This window comes from Giraffa tippelskirchi, chromosome 12 (assembly GCF_054371585.1).
Source record: "Giraffa tippelskirchi isolate mGirTip1 chromosome 12, T2T-mGirTip1v1.2.pri, whole genome shotgun sequence".
NCBI lineage: Eukaryota > Metazoa > Chordata > Mammalia > Artiodactyla > Giraffidae > Giraffa > Giraffa tippelskirchi.
In genome coordinates this window covers 25,951,729-25,973,346 of record NC_137286.1, presented here as the reverse complement: position 1 = coordinate 25,973,346, position 21,618 = coordinate 25,951,729, and the positions used below count along the sequence as shown (strand labels likewise).

General features: G+C 44.9%; 1 protein-coding gene across 2 annotated transcripts in view; it reads left to right on the top strand.

Annotated features, from left to right (window-relative positions):
• The window catches only part of NUBPL (NUBP iron-sulfur cluster assembly factor, mitochondrial), a 361,834-nt gene that overhangs the window by 300,795 nt on the left and 39,421 nt on the right, over positions 1 to 21,618 (top strand). Inside the window, exons 18-20 of one of the 2 annotated variants that reach the window (XR_014070750.1) lie at positions 1,430 to 1,499; positions 2,368 to 2,443; positions 13,188 to 13,912. The gene's annotated coding sequence lies outside the window, so the exon portion shown is untranslated. The remainder of the gene's footprint in view (positions 1 to 1,429; positions 1,500 to 2,367; positions 2,444 to 13,187; positions 13,913 to 21,618) is intronic. The other variant, XR_014070751.1, reaches the window with a different exon arrangement.

Sequence of the window (21,618 nt, the reverse complement as noted above, 5' to 3'; positions counted from 1 at the left end):
AGGCATGGACCTACAGCAGAGGGTCTAGAGGTCTGATAAGCTGTGTCCAGTGAGAATATAATGCAAGCAACAAATGCAAGTCACATATATAATTTCATATTTTCTATATGTATTAAAAATTAAAGATTAATTTTAACCATCTATATATATATATATATATTTTTGGGGGGCTCCAAAATTACTGCTGATGGTGATTGCAGCCATGAAATTAAAAGACGCTTACTCCTTGGAAGGAAGGTTATGGCCAACCTAGATAGCATATTTAAAAGCAGAGACATTACTTTGCCAACAAAAGTACGTCTAGTCAAGGCTATGGTTTTTCCAGTGGTCATGTATGGATGTGAGAGTTGGACGGTGAAGAAAGCTGAGCACCGAAGAATTGATGCTTTTGAACTGTGGTGTTGGAGAAGACTCTTGAGAGTCCCTTGGACTGCAAGGAGATCCAATCAATCCATTCTAAAAGAGATCAATCCTGGGTGTTCATTGGAAGGTCTGATGTTGAAGCTGAAACTCCAATACTTTGGCCACCTCATGCGAAGGGTTGACTCATTGGAAAAGACCCTAATGCTGGGTAGGATTGGGGGCGGGAGGAGAAGGGGACGACAGAGGATGAGATCGTTGGATGGCATCACTGACTCGATGGACATGGGTTTGGGTAGACTCCGGGAGTTGGTGATGGACAGAGAGGCCTGGCGTGCTGCAATTCATGGGGTCGCAAAGAGTCGGACACAACTGAGCGACTCAACTGAACTGAACTGATATATATATATTTAACCTAATTATCCAAAATGTTATCTTTTTGATATGTCATCGACATAATTATTAAAAGACGTTTTACATTCTTTTTTCACACCAAGTTTTGGAACTCATTCTGTGGAATACAGGAGTATGTGTGGACAGTGCAAGTCTGCATTCACCAAGTACTGGGGTCACCTGTCTCTGAAGAAGAAGGCCTAGGGCACGGAGGTCAGCAGGCAGGTCCCTCCTTCCTGTCCTTCCTGTAGCCTCTAGAATCTGTTCTCCACATCTGAGAATCTTTCCTGTGTTCCTCACCATTGGTGCCTCTGGAGAGCATGAGCAGGCGAGTGGGCCAGATCAGCTCTGCAGGGCTTGTTTCCTCGCGTCTATGTGTCTAAGGTCAGAATCCAAGAGAATCACGCCTCCCCGCCACTTTCCAGACTTAACCATTGACAGATATGAGCAGAGCCCCTGGGTGTTGATGGGGAGAAGATGAGGCTTTGGTTGGGGAGAAATGGATATCTGAAATCAATTGAGAAAGAGAGCGAAGTGAGAGCTGTGGTTGGCCTGAACAGTCTTGAGTGTCGTTCGAATGTTTCCAGCAGGCCTGAGCTGACATTTCTAGGAATTCCACTGGCCAGGGAGCCCAGAGCACTGTGGGTATTTTTTATTTTGTTTTGTTTTTTTACAGCACTGAGTCCACACCCATTGTGCTCTCCCCATGGCATGCTGCCTTTTCTCCAGTTGCAGTCATTAAACAGGCAAGTATTGAGTGCCCACTGCATGTGCCAGTATACCAGGGAGGCAGTTGATTATAATTATTGAGATCACGTGTTTTAGAGCCAGTCAGGCCTGAGTGCAGATCTCCTCTTTTGCAGTGTGGTCTTAGGAACTGTTTTAATCTCTAAGCCGTGGTTTCTTTATTTGCAAAATGAGGATAATAACACCTATACCACAGAAGTCCTGTGAGAATGAAGTGAGGTGATATATGTCATTTCTGACCTCAGAGCCTGGCTCACAGGCATTCAGTGAATGGCAGCAGCTGGGACCGGATGAGGTGAGCGAGGTATACCGTGTGGATCTCTCACCACCATCACCTTTGCTGCTCTTGAGTTATTACACCATAGTAGGTGCCCGGGGAATTACCAAGCTGCATAAGGCACGATCCTTTTTCTCCAGGAGCAGAGGGTCCATGAGGGAAGAGAAGATGTACACACAAGTGAGTCAGAGATGAGCTAGGTGTGATGATTGCCTTGAGAGAGGAAGGAGAGATCAATTCCATCCAGGGATTCAGAGACTGTGTACATGAGGAATGGATGAGAGGTCTGCTGGCAGAGATTGAGGGGAAGAACAGCCTCTTCTTTCTTTCCTTCTTCTGGAAAGAAAGGCTTGATCAAGGCCACAGAGGTGAAGAACTGTGCTCAGGGAGTATTGAATGGTTGTGATGCTGGCACATGGAGACAGCTCAAAGAGACTGGTAAGAGGCTGGTTGCAGCCCGTTTGTGCAGGTCTTACATACCAAGCAACGGAATCCAGACTGTGTTTGGTATAAAATAGAAAACCATAGACAGCATCCCAGGAGGGAATGACAAGAGTAATGATGAATACTTTTTTATCCTTTTGAAACAGGGGAGTTTTGAGAGTCAGAATTTACTGACATTGCCCAGTCAAAACTGAACACGGATCTTCATGCCTTGAGATGCAGGTAACTTGTAAATCATGTCGTCTGTTACCACCCCTTTGCAATCCTACTCCCCCAAAGGAACCCTGTTACCAGTAGGATAGGCAACCTTCCAGACTTTCCTCTGTACAAAGAAAGACAGCACATCTCCATGAGGAAAAAGGCTTTAACCAAAATTGGAGCATACCATACTGTTCTGTCATTTACCTTTTTATTGTAACTGACTCCCCAGTCCCCCTCCTCCAGCCTTTAGTAACCACCACTCTACTTCCTATTTTTATGACCTTAACTAATCTAGGAACCTCATATAGATGGGATCATTATGTAGTTGTCCTTTTGTGATTAGCTTATCTCATTTATCATGATGTCTTCTAGGTTTCACTATGTTATAGAATGTCAGAATTTCCTTACTTTTTAGGGCTGAATAATATCCCATTCATATATATATATATATATATATTACTTTTTTTTTGGCCCATCCTCCCTTGATGAACACTTGAGTTGCTTTCATCATTTGGCTCTTGTCTGTTATGTTCTTTAAACTTATATTGTGGGCATGTTTCCATGTGAGTTCCTATAGAATCAGCTCGTTCTTCATACTGCCTAATGTTCCATTGTATAGGAGTGACCAGTTGAGAATCACACAACCAGCTAGTGGTATGATGAGGATTTGAACCCAGTTCTTTCTGGCTCCAAAGGCTGAGTGCTTTTCTCTGCTCCAGAAGACGTGAGGGATGTGTACATTTTGAGCCACTATGTGGCCAGAATAGTGTTAGGCACATATAAAATTACGTGATACAACTTGACTGGGTTCTGAAAGGATTCTGAAAAATCAAGTGATAGGAGTGGGTTGAGGCCAGATCTAGCCCTGATTTAGGAATCTTCCCACGATCCAGTGATGGCCAGTGATACTCAGGTTGATTTTTCCATTGCTGGAAGGAAGAGAAAGAAGTAGAAGTGATCAGAGAACATAAATAACCTAGTAAAGCCAGGCAAGACTGTGTCTTCCCATGACAGTTATGGCCAATTCTTGATCAGCACTGACCTGTGCCCCTCTCAGTATGGCTCTAGAACAGGAATAAACAGTAGCATCTTGAGGCCTTGTCACTCATATGGCCCAACCCTTTGTTTTAGGGGTGGAGGGAACTGGAATCTGAGAAAAGGACCCCATTCCCTGCCTGCACCTTGAGGGTGTGGCTGCTGGCTACTCAAGGTGTTAAGGAACTCCATATTGTTTCCCATCCCAGTTTTACTGACCCGTAGTCACTCTGTTGATGGTGGAAACTTGTGCTTTATTTTTGTTCTTCATTTTTCCTGTACACATACGTTCTTTCAGCCACCTGCCTGGCTTTATTAAAAGTTATTTATGGTCTCTGATCACCTCTACTTCCTTCTTTTTCTTCCAGCAATGGAAAATCAATCTGTGTGTCATTAAGAGGCTATCCCCTGAAGATGACTGGTGACGGTGGATTTGTCACCCAACTTTCTTCCTTTCACTGAGCAATTGGAATTTCTTCCACGGGCATGAGCCCCAGTGTTATTTCACTGTCTGAATCCAGGCAGGCCTTGCACCGACTTGCCAAGTTTCTATCCCTTTGTCTCACTGTCATTGGCTGATCTGATCTCTGCACTGATTAATTAGTTTCAAATCCCTTCCTATTGATCTAGTAAAATTGACTTCTTGAATACGTGATGGGAAATTCTGAGAATGTTTCATTTAGCCTCTGAGGGGCATCTTTTTTTAATGTTCTGTCAGAGATATCCCTTGGGATAGAGTCATTGTCCACCGTGCAGCCTCTGAATCACACAGAACAAATGCTGAAATGGTGGTGGTCCTCTCCCTGCTGCTGGGTCTGGGTGCTTTTACAGCAAGCACTTCTGCCTATTCATGGGGCAGGTTTTTGTATCCTCTCACCAAAGGCACCTTGGACCACTGTCTTTCTACCTCTCGAGGTTCTCTGAGCTGGTTCTAAGCATCACAACCTAGCCTTTCAGGGTGGGGCCTGCTTGCCTTCCACCCATGTCATCTGGAGCCAGAACAGAGCCACTTCTCCAGCCCCAGTGGTACGCTGCTTGATTTATATGTATCTTCTTTTTTTTCTACTGGCTGTGACCTCCCTCTCCCCCCAGAAAGGGCTGGAGTAAAAGTCCCAAAGTTGAATATTCTCTGTTCTGTCACAAAGAGAAATGAGCAGAAACACATGGCCTTAAAGGTCAGGAGAGAATTCCACTGAGAGCCAGTCCCATCCTGGATGCAGGACTGATTCATGGCACTCAGCAAGATGCCTTTCGGGGTGTGGTCACTCACTGGCTGGAATTAAATCCTAATACCTGCTTTCTCAGTCAGCAGCCACCACGATGCAGGGAGCTTATTTATTTAACGTGATCAGACCACTGTGTCCAGCTAATCTCCACTTGCCTATCTCCTCTAAGATAGCTTTCCCCCAAAAATGCGTAAACACATTCTTTGAATCTTCTTAGAAGTCCCTTAAAGCCCCCTGCGAGGCCTGCCCCCACTGGGCAGGCAGTGGTGAGTCATCCCGAGGTGGGAGGGTTCTCATACATCTCCGTCAGTCACAGCAAGAGCAGCAGCCCAGCCAGGAATGAGCTTCCCCCTCCCAGCAGCCTCCCTGCGAGGCAGGGCCCTGGAGAGCCGCTGTGCAAGCTGCAGCATTTGGCTCATTCATTTGTCTTCATTAACGTTGCTTATAGCGAGCCCTTTGTCACATATATGATTATGGGAGATTCAATTCTCCTGGATGTGTAAACACAGACCGCCAGTGTGAGGCTCCAAGCAGGCAGCAGCCTGAAGAGGAGCTTTTCTGCTGTTGGGGGAATGACATATGCTTTCAGCCCCTAGGGATGAGGCTGCACTGGAGGGGGACTGGGTCTTAAATGTTGGGGACTAGTTCTTGCTCCTCAGTCCTTGGCCCCCCGGGGCTCAGTCCTTGCCTACCAGTCACCTCAGTGACTTCAGTGTCCTTGTCCATTCCTCCCTGCCCTCAGCTCCACAGTCCCCCAGTCCACTCACACTCAGCATTCCTGCCTTAACCTCTCTTAACTACATCCCTTCCTCATTCCTCCTCCAGGGCCCTGTCCTCATCCAAGGCCACCATCATCTCATGGCTGGATTCCTGGACAGCCTCTTCATCATACTCCCCACTTCCAATCTTGTCCCACTCTCCTCTGTTCTCACCCTGCTGCTGTCTTCATCTTTCTGAAATGCCTGTCAGTCTGGGCCACTCTCCTTCCCTAGGAAAAGGCTGAACTGCTTCACTTGGTCTGCAAGGCTCTTCAGAACTAGGTCCCTGGAACTTGTAGGCTTTGGCCCCGTCAGCATGATCGTTTCCTTCCCCCATCCCCTTTCTGGGTTAGACTTTGTCACAGAGTTCCAGAACAATTCTATCTTGTGCCTAATATCTTAGGGCTTTTAAAAAGATGGGCTTCCCTGATAATTCAGTTGGTAAAGAATCCACCTGCAATGCAGGAGACCCTGGTTCAATTACTAGGTTGGGAAGATCTGCTGGAGAAGGGATAGGCTACCCACTCCAGTATTCTAGGGCTTCCCTTATGGCTCAGCTGGTAAAGAATCCGCCTGCAGTGCGGGAGACCTGGGTTTGATCCCTGGGTTGGGAAGATCCCCTGGAGAAGAGAAAGGCTACCCACTCCAGCATTCTGGCCTGGAGAATTCCATGGACTACAGTCCATGGGGTGGCAAAGAGTCACACACGACTGAGCGACTTTCACTTTCACTGTCTTTAAAAAGCTAAAGCAATCTTTTAGTTACTTAAAAAAATATTTTTATTGAGGTATAATTGACATATAACATTATATTAATTTCATATGTGTGTGCAAGTTCAGTTGCTCAGTCGTATCCAACTCTTTGTGACCCCATGGACTGTAGTCTGCCAGGCTCCTCTATCCATGGGATTTCCCAGGCAAGAATACTGGAGCAGGTTGCCATTTCCTTCTCCAATTTCAGGTGTACAAGCTAACAAATCAATATTTGTATACACTGTGCAATAATCACCACAGTGAGTCTAGTTACCATCTGTCACCGTACAAAGTTGCAAAACATTTTTTCTTGTGGTGAGAACTTTGAAGATTTACTCTTAGCAAGTTTCAAACATGCAATACAATATTATTGACTATAATCACCATGCTGTGTATTATCTCACTATGATTTCCTTATTTTTAGTTTCTAATTTGCTTACTCTGCTATTTCTCATATTAGCACAGAACATGGGGAGCTGGACTAAATAAAATACCCATGTCACTGCTTTCCTTAGTATCATTCTTCTCTAGGAACTGATGTTTCTATTCTGAGCTGTCATACTCAGGCCACTTTAGGTGCAAGAAGGAGAACAATCAAGTTACCAGAGGGAAAACATGGGTATTTATTAAAGAATATGCATGAGGGAGGGCTTCTCTGGTGGCTCAGTGGTAAAGAATCTGCCTGCAATGCAGGAGCCACAGGAGACACAAATTTAATCCCTGCGTCTGGAAGATTCCCCTGGTGGAAGAAATGGCAACCCACTCCAGTATTCTTGCCTGGAGAGGATCCCCATGGACAGAGGAGCCTGATGGGCTGCAGCCCATGGGGTCACAAAGAGTCGGACACAACTGAATCAACTTAGCGTACGTACACGCATGCATGAGGGACCACAACAAAATCTGGCTCAGGAAGGGCAGAAACAAGACAGCCATCGGGCCCTGCCAGTCTCTCTCTCTCTGTGTGTCTGTCTCTCTTTCAGTCTCTCTCATTTGCTTCTCCTCTCTCCATTCTCTTAACTCCTTCTTGGCCAGCTTCCCCTCCTTGTTGTTATTTTTCAGTTGCTCAGTCATGTCAGACTCTTTGCAACCCCAGGGACGGCAGCACGCCAAGCTTTCCTGTCCTTCACTATCTCCTGGAGTTTGCCTGAACTCATTCCTCTCCTTATTCATCTTGTCTACCACCAGAATGGCAGCCATAGCCCAGGGTCTACTTGGGCTTCCAACTTTAGCACCCACCACTCACTACAGCTTCCTGTCACTGGAGAGAGGTTGAGCAGGTGCTGAGTCCTCTTTCTGAGCCAGGCTGCAGCAGTCCTGCATCCTGGTAAGTCTTGGGTCTGGTTGCCCTTCGCTCCGAACTCTTTCCCACATTTTTCTCCATAGCTTTGACCCAAGAGGGACAGGTTGCAAGGGTATCCTTCTTTCTCTGTCAGAGGCTGGGAGCAGAGGCAGCTTATCAATAGGAGGTCATATTAACTTATTATATTAACTGTATTAGTAACAAAGAACCATAAGAAAGTAACAAGGGAGGCTGTATTAGTAACCAAATACTACAAACTAGGTGGCTTAAACAATAGAAATCTATTTTCTCAGTTCTGGAGGCTAGAAGTCTGAGATCAAGGAGTTGGTTGCCTAGATTCCTTCTGAGGGCCATGAGGCAAGGATCTGTTCCATGCCATTCTCCTAGTTTCTGGTAGCCTTGAGCATCCCTGGCTTGTATGTGGCATTCTCCCTGTGTCTTTGCATCACCTGCCTTCTGTATGTGTCTGTCTCTGTATGTGTCTTCCCTTTTATAAGGACTCCAGTCACATTGGATTGGGGCCCACTCTAATAACCTCGTCTTATTTTGATCTTTCTACAAAGACCCCATTTCCAAATAAGATCACGTTCACAGGTACTGGGGATTAGGACTTCAACATCTTTTGGGGTGTGCAGTTCAATCCATGACAGAGGCTAAGGGCAGGGCTGAAGATATCTCTGCAGTTCCTCTCCTTGGCCCCTTCAGGAGCTTCATTGTGAGCCCACTTTGGCAGTCCTCCAGACATGACTAGACACTGGAGTAGAGAGAGACCATAGGTGTGATTGAGGCCCTCCACTGCAGACAGGGAAAACCTTGCAAACCCCAAATAAATACCTTCTACAAGTAAACAATGCCCCCCTGCACCCTGTCCAGGAATGTAGACTTTTGGCTTTGTAAGACCTGTAGAGAAAGGTTATTTATAACACGAATAGGTTGGTAGCTCTGATGACAACTGTTAATGTGGTCAATTATAACTACACCAGTAATGCTAATACTGGAAAAGGTCAGTTTTCATTCCAGTCCCAAAGAAAGGCAATGCCAAAGAGTGTTCAAACTACCACACAATTGCACTCATCTCACACGCTAGCAAAGTAATGCTCAAAGTTCTCCAAGCCAGGCTTCAACAGTACTTGAACCGTGAACTTCCAGATGTTCAAGCTGGATTTAGAAAAGGCAGAGGAACCAGAGATCAAATTGCCAACATCCATTGGATCATCAAAAAAGCAAGAGAGTTCCAGAAAAACATCTACTTCTGCTTTATTGACTACGCCAAAGCCTTTGACTATGTGGATCACAACAAACTGTGGAAAATTCTTCAAGAGATGGGAATACCAATCTACCTTACCTGCCTCCTGAGAAATCTGTACGCAGGTCAAGAAACGACAGTTAGAACTGGACATGGAACCACAGACTGGTTCCAAATTGGGAAAGGAGTACGTCAAGGCTATATATTGTCACCCAGCTTATTTAACTTATATGCAGGGTACATCATGCAAAATGCCGGGCTGGATGAAGCACAGGCTGGAATCAAGATTGCTAGGAGAAATATCAATAACCTCAGATATGCAGATGACACCACCCTTATGGCAGAAAGTAAAGAAGAATTAAAGAGCCTCTTGATGAAAGTGAAAGAGGAGAGTGAAAAAGTTGGCTTAAAGCTCAACATTCAGAAAACTAAGATCATGGCATCCAGTCCCATCACTTCATGGCAAATAGATGGTGAAATAATGGAAACAGTGAGAGACTTTATTTTGGGGGGCTCCAAAATCACTACAGATAGTGACTGCAGCCATGAAATTAAAAGACACTTGTTCTTTGGAAGAAAAGCTATGACCAACTTAGATAGTCTATTAAAAAGCAGAGGCATTTCTTTGCCAACAAAGGTCCATCTAGTCAAAGCTATGGTTTTTCCAGTAGTCACGTATGGGTGTGAGAGTTGGACCATAAAGAAAGCTGAGTGCTGAAGAATTGATGCTTTTGAACTGTGTGTTGGAGAAGACTCTTGAGAGTCCCTTGGACAGTAAGGAGATCCAACCAGTCAATCCTAAAGGAAATCAGTCCTGAATATTCATTGGAAGGACTGATGCTGAAGCTGAAACTCCAATACTTTGGCCACCTGATGTGAAGAACTGACTCAATGGAAAAGACTCTGATGCTGGGAAAGATTGAAGACGGGAGGAGAAGGGGACGGCAGAGGATAAGATGGTTGGATGGTGTCACCGACTCGATGGACATGAATTTGAGCAAGCTCTGGGAATTGGTGATGGACAGGGAATCCTAGGGTGCTGCTGTCCATGGGGTAGCAGAGTCAGACACGACTGAGCGACTGAATGGAATTGATACCACATGTGGTGCCTTAAAATTGTCTTCATATCCATTATTTTATTTGATCCTCATGACAACTATGGGAGAAGGCAATGGCACCCCACTCCAGTACTCTTGCCTGGAAAATCCCATGGACGGAGGAGCCTGGTAGGCTACAGTCCATGGGGTCGCACAGAGTTGGACTTAGCAGCATGACAACTATGAGAAGTAGGAAAAGCAGATTTTGTTTTGTTTCATTTTGTTTTACTTTTTTTACTGAGGAATAATTGACATAGAGTAGTATATTAGTTTCAGGTGTACAACATGATTTGCTCTTTGTATATGTTGTGAAATGATCACCCTGATGGGTCAGTCTTATCACCATGCTGCTGTGCGGTGCTCAGTCACTCAGCTGTGTCTGACTCTCTGTGAGCCCATGCACTGTAGCCCGCCAGGCTCCTCTGTCCATGGGATTCTCCAGGCAAGAATACCGGAGTGGGTTGTCATGTCCTCCTCCAGGGGAATCTTCCCAACCCAGGGGTTGAACCCAGGTCTTCTGCATTGCAGGCGGATTCTTTACTGTCTAAGCCACCTGGGAAGCCCACTTATCACCATACTTTTAGTTACAAAACTTTTTTTCTTGTTTTGAGAACCTGTAAGATCTATTCTCTAAGCAACTTTCAGATATGCAGTACAGTATTATTAACTATGGTCTCCATGCTGTACATCACATCCCCATGAATTATTTATTATATAACCGTAAATTTGTACCTTTTGACTCCCTTCATGGATATTTACCCAACACCCACCCTGTGCCTCTGGCAACCATCAATCTATTCTTTGTGTCTATGAGCTTCTTTTTTTCTTGAAGATCATATGGTATTTATGTTTCTCTATCTGAATTCTTTAACTTAGCATACTGCCCCCAAAGTTCATCCATGTTGTTGCAAATGGCAAGATTTCATTCTTTTTATGACTGAATAATATGCCATTGTGTGTATATCACATTGTATTTATCCACTTATCCCTCAGTGGACACTTAGGTTGTTTCCACATCCTGGCTATTGTAAATAATGCTTCATTGAACATGAGGGTGTGTATAGCTTTTTGAGTTGATGTTTTCATTCTCTTCAGTTAAGTACCCAGAAGTAGAACTGCTGGATCATATGATGGTTCAATTTTTAATTTTTTGAGGAACCTCCATACTGTTTTCCATAGTGGCAATGCCAGTTTACTTTCCCACCACCAGTGCACAAGAGTTCCCTTTCCTCCACATCCTTGCCAACACTTGTTACCTCTTGTCTTTGTGATGATAGCCATTCTGAGAGGTGTGAGGTAATCGCTTGTCATGGTTATGATTAGCATTTTCCTGATGATTAGTGACAGTATCTTTACTGTGTACCTGTGCAGATTTTTGTCATATTACTTCTTTGTGCCTCGGTTTCCTCATCTGGGAAATGGAGATAGCAGTAGAGGCTCAAAGGGTTGTTGTATGAGTTAAATACATTAATAAATTTAAGCTCTGATATGCTGTAAGCATGATGTAATGAATGCTGTTTTCATTCACTTGTCATTCATCCTACAGATAGAGAAAAGAGACTGGGAGGTTAAGAGTCTCAGCCGAGACTCTCAAAACCACTGCCAAGCCAGGGCCCTCACAGTTCAGGGGCAAGAGGATCAAATGGGTGCCTCTAAATCTGGAGAGAAGATGACACTCCATCCCCATCACCTCTTCCTGTCATATCTTAAAGTTATTAATAGTTTGCTAGAGGTTCATAATGTCTTTTCTTTAAACTGTGTTTTCATTTATTTCCTATCAAAGCTGTTTTGTTGTTCCCCAAATTACGGAAGTATAAAGAAAATATATTTTAGGATGAAATAACATGCAACTCTTCAGTTATGCCTATTATCTCCAAAGGGTATGCAGTACAGCTGTTTGCCAGAGAGAGAAAAGGAAAAGGAAAATCATACACCACATGTACACACACATATTAGAAGACATATGGGATCTAGAAGAGGGTACAAAATTTTTCTTTAGTTTCAGTCTAAAAACTATCTAGCCCATTTTGTCAAGCCCTTCTCTCTCATCTCCCCCCACATCTCTGACTCCCACCTGTGGGAGACTTGTTTTTTTTTTCTCTCTCCCCCTCTCCGCAGCCTCTTGGCTCCATTCTAGGATGTCATAGGTGGGGCTCCTCAGAGGCTGCTGCTAAGATAAGGGGTCATGTGAAAGTGACGTACTAGGAAGCATTTCCAGGAAAAATTGGTGGGGAGGTAGGATCAGGAAGGGAGGTCTAGGAAAGCATCAGGCAAAGTCCCATGGAGTTGCTCTTGGAGACAGAGGAGATCAGCCTTTGGAGCTGTCCTCATCAGGAAGGGATGGACAAGGAGCTGGAGGAGTTCCCACGTGTGATCAAGAGTCACTGGTTGTTAAGGTCTGACCTGCCCCCCTCCCTCGCCAGGACAGAAATGCCCCCCATCACTTCCAGCTGTCTGAGTGCAGGCCTGAGAAGTGAGAAGCAGGTGCTGGCTCTTGAAAATGAAGGCACAGCTGGAGCTGGTGTGTATGAAGATGGTAGATCTAAGGAGAAGGACTCCATCCTGTAAGAGGCCGCATGAAGCCCCTCCTGAGCAGGGCTAAGGAGGCCTTAAATTCTTCTGAGTGGAAAGTCTGCAAAACAAACACGCCTTTCTATTGTTCGTGTACATAGTCTCTGGACAGAGTTTTGATGTGTCATGCTACTCAGGATCTGTTTTTTCATTTGTGTTACTAAATTCAGAGAAGGGAAAGAAATGACGTGGGTAAAGTGGGGAGAAACCCTCACCAGTTCACAATCATATTTTAGTTTCATGTTGTTGATTTTTAAACAAAATTCAGAGACACCATGGGGTCTTGGTGGACCTTTGAAGGATTCTTGATTCAATGTCAGGTATACCCCTATAACGTAAGATTCATCCTACATCATTATTTTTTATTTTGTCTGCCTCACTCTTCCCCTTTCTGTCCAAAATTGGCCTTGGCTTATTTCCTTCTCCTTTTTTCCTCTTTGAATGCTATAGCTTCAACAGTAAGGGGAAGATGCTGACAAAGGTGGGTTGAATACTAGTCTGGATCCTTTTGGAGATCAGTACTCTATTTGAGGTGATAAGAGAGTTGGGGGCTAGCCCTCCATGGCAGGAATGAAAGGGCACAGGGAGGGATGGAGAGAGCATGCTGTCTACAGGATGCTACATGTCAGAAGGTGATTTCAGAAACAACGTTCTTCCTAATGAGGGAAGATGGGTTTCTGGCCTGCAGGTGGAGGGGGCCGTGCTTGGTGGGGGCAGGGTGCTGGCAGCTTGCACCTGTGGCAGGGAACTGGTCCACTCACCTTCAGTGTCTCTTGGCAGAAAGGCAGGGTGCTTCCTAATGGAGACTGATGAAGCCGGAATGCAGATAATGAACTGAAACTGGATTCCTCACTGAAATGAAAGTCAGGGCTGGCGATAATGAACGCAGTTTTCTCTATTGAGCCCAGAAGCTCCACTCTACGTGGAACTTTGTGAAATGAGGTCTTCCTTGTAAAACAACAGATTGTGAGGAGCGGAATCTATGTTTAAATTGCTGTTAAACCGAGCTAAGCAAAGTCAAGAAATAGCCTTCCAACTCAACAGATTAATCCTGCAAGCAAGGTGCTCAGAAGTGTCAAAGAGGCTTGAAGTCCTTGAATCTTCCTGCAACCTTTGAAAGGAAACAGTTGTAAAATTTCTCCTGCCAAGAAGGAACTTAAGCATCTCAAGGGCAACCTGAAGCTATTGTCCAAGGTTGCTTTCTCTGAATGAAGGGACAGTCTCAAGTCAGGAACTTGTGATATTGTGAGTGAACAAAATAAGATAGAATACTCAAGCATTTTGAAACTCTGGAGAAATGTTTCCCTGGGCTAGGGAGTATCAACAAAATATCCCAGAGTTTGGGACACAGTAAAGAAGAAACTGAAGGAATGTTTATTCCATAATAAGTTCAGATAACAAGTTTACTGATCCTGTATTCCCAGGATGAATCTCAACATCCCTAGCTTTTCTGCTGTGCTGGATGAAAAGAGTGGGGTCTGGACCGAAGAGATGTGCTCTTTGAGGTAGGATACTTTATTGATTTTTAAACTGCTGGTTATCTGTATAGCATTTGATATTTGCATTGTTGTTCACCAAAGTTTTAACTCATGTGTTCCATGATTGCCAACAGTATACAGAGTCTGTACTTTAGGAAATTTTGTGTAGGTTGGATTTTTTAAATCAACATAACTTTTATGATTTAAGGCAATAATAACACCAGACATCTATAAATCACTTCCATAGTTTACAGAGCATTTTAGTATTGCAGGCTTAGTCACTCAGTGAGTATCTGACTCTTTGTGATCCCATGGACTGTAGCCCGCCAGGCTCCTCTGTCATGGAATCTTCCAGGCAAGAATACTAGAATGGGTTACCATGCCCTCCTCCAGTAGATCTTGCCAACCTGGGGATTGAACCACGTCTCTTGCATCTCCTGCATTGGCAGGTAGATTCTTTACCACTGCACTACCTGGTTTCCGTTGCCACAACATCTTTTGAGGAAGTATTTTCACCTCCATTTTCCAGACACAGGAACTGGGACTCATACGGGTCCAGGGGCACACTCAACCTTCCACTGCTTCTTGGCTTGTGTTCAGAAGTCAGTTCTCCCTACTGCAAATCTTATATTCTTTTTTAAAATTCAGCACTCACTAGTTAAATCAATTCCCCTGTAGAATTAACCTGGCTTATTATGCCAAGGTTATTAATTTTTCTGTTTAATATGTATGGTGTCAACAAACATTTCTTTATATTTATCAGATTACTGTAAAGTGGGGTATACCTACAGTGGGTCAACATTGAATGAGTGTCAACTAAGACAGAAAGAAGGATTATTTTCCCCATGTTGTGGGTAAGGAAATGAAACAACAATAAGGTGAAGTGAATTTCCTAAAGTCTTGGTGAAATGGTAGCATCAGTGCTGAGTATTTTAAGCTTCCTGGTTAGCCCATAAAACACCCCTATATTTTCTATTCTTGCTTTGATAGACCAGCTATTGGCAATACCCATAAGAACACTTCCAGTAGAAGCAAATTATGTGACCTTACACAAGACCCAAGGGCAGATCCATAGGTCTGTGCTTTGAAGTGTGGATGGTTTGGCAGTACAATTTTAAGAAAAAGAATACAAAATTAGTAAGAGACTCTGAAGATTAAGCTTCATGAACTTCACAGTAAATCCATCTCTGCCAATAGCTGGCAGGAATGCTCCAGACTCTCACCACACTTCAGCTCCCAGAGTTACACTGGATTTTTGTCTTCCTTCGTTGGTGAGCATGCAGCCTGGAAAGGTGAGGTAAAGTCCAAATTGCAGACAAAGATATTGAGAGAAGCTGGGCATTTGAAAAGCATTCAGGTCTTCCAAGGGCTTCCCAGGTGGCACTAGTGGTAAAGAACCTGTCTGCCAGTGCAGGAGACTTAAGAGACATGGGTTTGATCCCTGGATCAGGAAGATCCCCTGGAGAAGGAGACGGCAACCCACTCCAATATTCTTGCCTGGAGAATCCCCATGGATAGAGGAGCCTGGCAGAATACAGTCCATGGCGTCACATAGAGTTGGACACGACTGAAGTGTCTGAGCACTGCAGCACAGGTCTCCAAGGCCAGATAAATTACTTTCCAGGGAACCAAAATAATTGAAGACAAGATCGAGGAACAACTTTTTAATAGTTTCTGCACAAGTTACGAAGAAATGACCAGCCACAAGTCAGAGGGGGAAATTGGTACCCCCAAATTTCAGAGGTGGACTCTGCAAACTACAGGATGGTAATCTCAACATTAGCCACCAGCAAATTTCTAGAATGGGTTATCTAACAAATAATTTGTTAAAATATAGAAAGAGGAGACATGGTTACCAGGTTCTAAGATGGAGTCAGTAAAAGGAAATAACAAATCAAGTTCATTTCCACTTTTTTTAAGTGAAATGTTAAACCTAAAGATCAGGGGAATATGTTTGGATTTCAGAAGGCTATTTGATGGGCTCTTTCATGAAACCTTTTCAAGCAAGTTGGAGAAATGTGGCTCTAACCATGGAATAGTTAAATGGTTTGGTTTGGTTGACTGATAGAGTGAGATGAATTAGTGCTGAAGTGAAAGAATTGCCCATTTCTTTTTAGCTCTTATTCAGTAAGGATACAAAGATGAAAAAGCAGGGCTCCTGCCTTCAAGACTTCAGCAGAGAAAAATGATATATAAGGAGCTAGCTATGATCATTCTAGAGAGGGCTCTACCAGGGTTATAGCCAGGAAATGGAATGACTGAGTAGAATCACTGGGGTGGGGTGTTGGGAAAGAGAACTTGATTGCAGTTAGCAATGTCAGCTGATACAGAGACCGTCGTACAAAGTAGTGAGGAGTTCAACTAGAGAGGAGATAACTTGGGGAAGAACGCTGAACCAAATAAGGTTCAGGTTCCCTTCAAAGGCTAAGGTCCCGAGTTTGTTCATGGTTAAATCACAACGGCTGGTCTCAGCACAGCCAAGCTTGGCCGTTGCTCTGAGCCTGCGTCTCCACAGGCAGACCGTTGGGCAGGGGAAGCAGAACTGCTGAGCGCAGTACCAGAGTCAGCCTGGAAACCACAACCACGCTAGGAGCACAGGACGGGGAAGGAAAGCTTGTTAGCTTGTTCAGATTATTGGGAACCTCATGAATGAGCATGTCTTTGGCTATTTAAAAAAACTACAAGCTAAAGGATCAGGGAACTAAGGAGCCTTGTGGTCTAGCAAATGAAAGCTGGCGATTTGGGTGTGAGACCCTTGACTCAGAGTGATTGAATTTATGTCTCAGGAGTGCTAAGAACCTCCACATTCTCCTCATTTCAAAGCTTTTTCATGTCATTAAAAAAGACTGATTCTGCTTTTCTAGACAATAATGTGGGTTGTTTATTAATGTTCATAGAAAATATTTCTACAATGCTGCCTCAGGGTCTGAAACCAACCTGGCTGGATGAGGCACATCCAAAGTCTAAAAATCCTAATAATGTCAGCCTTGTTTCCTGTGCAGAGCATGCTTTAAAATGAAATACTAAGTCTCTGAGTCATCTAAGTACCTGGAAACAATTCACATCAGACTAGGAAGAATTTATTAGAAAAACACATCACAGTTCCCCAGCACAAGAGCCCACAGCTCACCGTGCACAGTTGTCAATAGCAAAGTTCTGTTAGGTTCTCTCACTGGCAGGTGTCCTGCCCTAAATCTAAATTCTGACCCGGAATCTCCTCCATAACTCAAAGTCACGGTAACAAGATAGCCACCCCGCCTCAAAATCCTTTATACTGTCTCTCCCTTGGGGCTCACCCTTTCTCAGGTTGGCACCCTGCTTCGAGGACAAAAACTGGGCATGTGGTGTGAACGGAGCCCTTTTTACCAGGCAGCTCCTAATTACGCACGGCCTTTCTCCAGCGCGCTCAGCGGCAAAGACCAGCCAGACAATGAACCCATGTTCAAGGCTCCGGATAATGCCGGCCATTTAATGTGGTTGAATATCGCAGCCAGGGCCTTCCTGTTTCCAAACCAGTCAATAGAGGTGTGGGGCCCTGACTGTGTTTCCCAGCCTTTTACCATCCCGTGGAAGACAAAGAGGAGTTTGATGTCTGTGCCCTGAATACTTAGCATGAGAAGCTGAGGTCCAGCCATCACTCTGCACGGTAGTAGAAGGCTGTGGTGCTTGGACAGATTGGGTAGAGTTCAGTTTTCTAGGCAGCACTGCATACTGTATTCACAGGTCCACAGAGAGATGGGTCTCACTGTGACTGGAAGGATCTTCTGTCACAAAATAGTACCTATTTTCCCACGTAAGTACACAAACATCCTACTTGATTTCTTTCAGGATCAAAACTATTAGTTGAATATAACCATTCATTTTTGTACCCTGGCACTCCATGTTTTATTTGTAGAACCACTGTGCTCTTTGAAAATTTAATGAAACAATATTAAATAAATAATCCAGAAGTAGCATAATCAAATGCCAGGACATCCAGGCTGTGACCCTGCTCTGAAAAATGGGCGATGTGTAAATCTCACCTTTTCCTGTTCAAGGAACTACGCTGCTAGTCTGAACTAGTGAAAATCTAGCTGGGATGGGCCTTCGCCCTTTGACTCTCAGCAATAGAAAGAGAATGGAGATTTGTACATAGGCAGTCTCTTCGTTTTATCCATAATAGCTTCACAGTCAGATTATTCCTACACTTTGGATGAAAAAGGAATACTATGAATAGCAATAAACTGTGAGGAACCAGTGGGCTGGAGTGTTCTGCAAGAGGGATCCTTCCCTCTCCCATCCCCCTTCCTCCCCACCTTCCATTTGTAAGAAATACTATCCCAGACACCTCAGGCAGCTAAGAATGAAAAGCTGCAGAGATGCTATGAAATATATATGCTCGTGCTCCTCCCCAGACCACATCTGGCAAGCACACAGGACTTGTGTGTTCTTGGCTAAGAATATATAAATGGATGGATAGATCAATAGATATAGACATATAATTATATTATCATTTAATCACTAGTGATGGCATAGAGGCTGTTCAAGTAAATAGAGAAAACCCATTTCTAGAAACAATTAGGCTACATTAAACCTTTCAGTTCTTTTGAAATACTCTTCTCTTATTCTCCCTAGCACCCATAACCAGCTAACTCAAGGTCTTAGTTTAAGAAACACCAACCCTGGGGAGCATTCCATGGTTTTCCAAGACTGGGTTGGTTGCCCTCATTCTGTGCCCATGTAGCATGCTCTTTGTTCTCTATCAGAGCATCATCATGCCAGTCTGTGTGGTATCTGTGCATTTAACTATACTTCCCTGTCATCTATTAATTCCTCATCTTTCTTACACTGTCATCTCCAGTGATCATGACACTGTGGTCATGAAACATAGTAGGTATTCAGTGGGCATGTGTCGAATGAATGACCTCACTATAATTCAAGGTCACCCTACTTTGTAGAGCCAGCCAGTTTGAATTGGAACCCTTTTATGTGTGAACACCATGCTCTGTCCTGGTTCTCCTGAGGTCATTGAACGATATGAGCAGTGGCCCTGCTCCCAGATCCCTTGCAGACTAGCTAGACAAATGAGACAATCAGAAACTCATCAAGAGCCATGTCAAGCTGCTGATTTCAGCTGAAATTCGGAAGAGTGAGAGAGCACGGAGGCCGAGGAAGTCCTGTAAGGCAAGGAGTGAAGGGGACTGCAGCTGGGCTGGAAGGAGGGGGAGAGTTTGATTAGGTGGAGAGGGTGAGGAAGGCACTGTGGAAAGGAGGAATAAGAACTGGAGGTAGGGATGAGCCTGGCCTGAAGAGGGAACAGGGAGGCGGCGGCTTAACTGGAGCAGAAAGTCCAGATTCTCCATGAGCTGGAGAAGCTAGAGCTGGGTTATGAGGCTCTGGAAGGCTAGAGGGAGGGGTCTGGGCTCTAGAACACTGCATGATAGGATAACAGTGTAAAACTAGGAGTAAGGGAATTTCATGAATTCAAAAAAAAAGTCATTAAAGAAGAAAGTCCTAAAATAATAAAGTCTTATGGTCATGGCAAGGAAGACCTGAGAGCTGGGCTGAGAAGGCTGCATTGTAGCCATTGCAGTTATCCAAGAATGAGATGACACGGCCTGGGTTAGGGTGATGCGGGAATGAAGAGGAAGGGAAAGAAGAACTGGGAAAACATTTTGGAGAAAGAAACAGCAGGCTGGCCTCAGCTGGAGACACTGATGCTTTTCAAAGGCCTGAGGTCTTATTTTTCTGAAGGTACAAGTGGGACCCAGTGGCCAGGGACCAGATGGCCAGCGAGGAGGAAGAAGATGGCTTTGGAGTCTTCATGCTGTCCCGATGCCCCTTGTACAGGTTGCAGGTCAACCTTCCCTTCCCCAGGGTGTCCCCCTGTATAACTTCTGCTCACTCCTCCTGCCAAGCTCTGCAAGGTAACCTCTTCCTGTTGGCACCATGGTTCTGTCTTCCAAATGGTTCCAGGGCAGCTGCCTTGTGGAGCTTCAAGTCCCTCCCCAACGAAGCACCCGGGCTGTGCTGGGGCCTTAGCTGAGGGCAGGACCATACCAGGGGTGGCTGGGAAAAAATTTGGTTTTTAAAATATGCCAGCTTTTGACTACCTTTCTTAAGTCCCCAGGGTTCTGCAATCATACTTTCCTCTAATGGCTTTCATCATGGTCTTGACAGCTATCATGTGAACATTTTACTTGAAAAGAAATGGTGCTGCGTTTCCAGAGTGTGCTCAGGAGGAACAGCCAGGACCCTTGTGCCCCCACCCCCACCCCCACCACCAGCAAAGCTCCTGGTCTGGAGAGAACTCAGGGCCTGTTGGCCATGATTTATTATTCCAGTGTCTTTCCCAGACAGCCTGCCTGCTCCCCTGGTTCAGCTTTTCATCATCGTTTCGGGGCTGTTTGCTCAGCCTTCACTACAATTGTTGCAATTGTGTTTTGGACCTAACCTCCTGTCGAGCCATGGGCTTGGCTGAGGGAGCTGGCAGAGGCTGAGCCCAGGGGAGGAGAGCGCCCGGGCTCCTGAGGGCAGGAGGAGGCTGAGACACAGGCGTGCACGTTCTGAGCCAAGAAGCAGATTCATTGAGCAGCCGGCATCGGTGCTCTTGGGGAGCGTTCCCCAGTGACTGGGGTCCTCACTGTGCCATGGCTCCCTGCTCTGTTTCTCCTTAATTCCAGCCTCCCCTTCAGACTGTCACGCTTCTGTCACCTCCCAAAAAAGAGTGATGAGAATTCTTTCTGTATGGTCCATGGTTTGAAATGAACTCAGAAGCAGCCCTGAGGGCAGGGTGCTTCTGTTTAGGAACCATGGCTGTGGGAGCCAGTCCACTCAGCCCTCTCCCTGCCACCCTCTTCACCCCTTGCCTGAGCCTACAGGCCGGTGAGACAGCTGAGAAATGGAGAAGAGGAAGGCGCTTTGGGCTGGACGTCCGGATGTCCGGGAGTCCAGGATTGTCTCTAACTGACTTCTTCCATGTTGCCTACTTTATAAGAACAAACCCACCAGCCTCTGTCTTGACCTAGGAGGGATGGATTTAGCTTTACGGATCATGTATTGTGTGTCAAGCTATTTATATACCCTGTGAATCCTCAGGATAGCCCTTAAGAAGTAAATGTTGTTGTTCAGTCACTAAGTCGTGTCTGACTCTGCAACCTCAAGGATTGCAGCACACCAGGCTGCCCTGTCCTTCACTATCTCCTGGGGTTTGCTCAGATTCATGTCCATTGAGTCAGTGATGCTATCTAACCATCTCACCCTCTGCCTCCTCCTTCTCTTCCTGCCCTCAGTCTTACCAGCATCAGGGTCTTTTCAGATGGCCAAAGTATTGGAGTTTCAGCTTCAGCATCAGTCCTTCCAGTGAATGTTGAGGGTTGATTTCCTTTAAGATTGAGTTGTACCCTAAATTTACAGTTGTTCAGAGAGTGAAAGTAACCACCCAAGGCTGCACAGCTAGTAAGTGCTAAAGCTGAAACTGAAGTCTTCCCAACTTTTCTTTTTCCACACTGCCTCTGAGAATGGGTGGGCCAGCCCATATACCGGCTCCTCTGATCTGTAGTCAAACATTCATGTTAGAAAGATGTTATTGACATAAAGATATGTTTATTGAGTCCCTTCAATGTAAAGCAGGAAAATACTTCTTGCTTCTCAGAGGAAAAATGCCACAGAAAGACTCAAATTCAGCTCATAGCGGTTCCTGACCACTTCTCTTCAGGGCTGTTTTGATGAGGGCATCATGGTTTCCACTGTCA